This window comes from Geospiza fortis, unplaced genomic scaffold (genome assembly GCF_000277835.1).
Source record: "Geospiza fortis unplaced genomic scaffold, GeoFor_1.0 scaffold14, whole genome shotgun sequence".
NCBI classification, from domain to species: domain Eukaryota; kingdom Metazoa; phylum Chordata; class Aves; order Passeriformes; family Thraupidae; genus Geospiza; species Geospiza fortis.
Window position 1 is genome coordinate 903947 of NW_005054512.1, and position 1561 is coordinate 905507.

At 53.2% G+C, this 1561-nt stretch overlaps 1 protein-coding gene across 1 annotated transcript in view; it reads left to right on the forward strand.

Moving 5' to 3' along the window:
• FOXP4 (forkhead box P4) overlaps positions 1–1561 on the forward strand; it is a 29065-nt gene that overhangs the window by 23772 nt on the left and 3732 nt on the right. The window lies entirely within an intron of this gene.

Sequence of the window (1561 nt, forward strand, 5' to 3'; positions counted from 1 at the left end):
TTCATTTCATTTCATTTTATTTTTATTTTATTTTATCCCCACCTGAGCCTTCCCAGGCCCATCCTCGCTGTGACTCAGAGCAGGGGGTGTCACCAGGGCAGAAAGGGGACACTGGGCAGGGGAGGTTCTGGCTTTGCCACGCTCCTGGCTGCAGCCAGGGCTCTGTTTGGGCAAACGGAAGGAGGGAGTGTGGCAGGGAGGGACATCCTGTGTGTGCTCTCAGGGACAGGGACAGGACAGTCCTGGGGTGAGGACAGAGTGCGGGACAAGAGCTCGTCCTGCTCCCTGCAATTCCAGGGCCCTGGGATGTGTCCCTGGGTGATGCCAGAGCAGAGTTTGGGGCCAAGGGGTGCCCAGGCCCTGTGCCAGGGCATGGCCCACATGGAGCACGTCCCTCTGGGTGGCAGTGGCACAAGGCTGGGACACAGGGCCTGGCTTCAGCCACACCAAGTGTCCCACAAGGAGCTGCGTCAGGGTCCTGCTGGGACCCAGGGGGTGCCCCCAAAATCCCATCAGGCAGCACTGGCTGGGCCTGGATCTCCCTCCCCAGGGACCCTGGGAGCTGCTCACAAAGTGTCCCCAAGGGGTCTGAGGAGCCTGTCCCTGCTGCTTGGCACCGTGTCACCCTGGCACCATGGCACGGAGGGATGGATGGATGGATGGATGGATGGATGGATGGATGGATGGATGGATGATGGATGGATGGATGATGGATGGATGATGGATGGATGGATGGATGGATGGATGGATGGATGGATGGATCCATGGATGGATGGATAGATCTATGGATCCATGGATGGATGGATAGATGAAGGGATGGATGGATCCATGGATGGATGTCCGGACAAATGGATGACAAGGGAAGAACCCAGCTTTGTTTCCCGCCTCAAATTCCAGTCCAGAGGGGCGATGCTGGTGCCATTTGCTGAGTTCTGGGCACTCTGGCACTCGAAGGCACGGGGGGTGCTCAGTCCTTGTGTCTCCTTTTGCCTTGTTGTGCTGGCCAGGCTCCTTTGTTTATACAGCCCCCGTTCGACCTTTTAAATTGCTGTTAATGTTTTAGCGTAACGAATTAGTCTCTCATCACGAATCAGGACTCGAAATAAAAAAAAAAAAGGAGAGAAAAAAAAACCCCTCCGAGGCCAACTTCCTGAAATTGGGGTCATTCTCATTTGCAAGGCAGAGAATCTGAGAACCTTAATGCAAGGAAATTTATTCAAAGGCAGAGCCCCGGCGTGATTAGGCCCTTTGTAATTATAGCTCGGAGAGATTCCACTCCAGCCTCCTGCCTCCCTCATGGATTAGCAAGTGAGTCGGAAAAATACACAGGATTTAATTAGAGGCAAATTAAAATTGGTAATGAAATAGGGGCAGTAGCAAATGGCAGGGAGTTGGAAGGGGAAAAGGGAGCTGGTATCTCTCGGGGCTGCGCTGTCTGCCTACGTGTGTGTCTCTTTATTTTACATTTAGAAATGTAAAGATGGTCGATGTAAAGAAGAAAGGGAGGGAAAGGACCAAAAAAAAAGGGGAGGGGTTGGGGGGGAAAGAGAAAGGAAGGGAA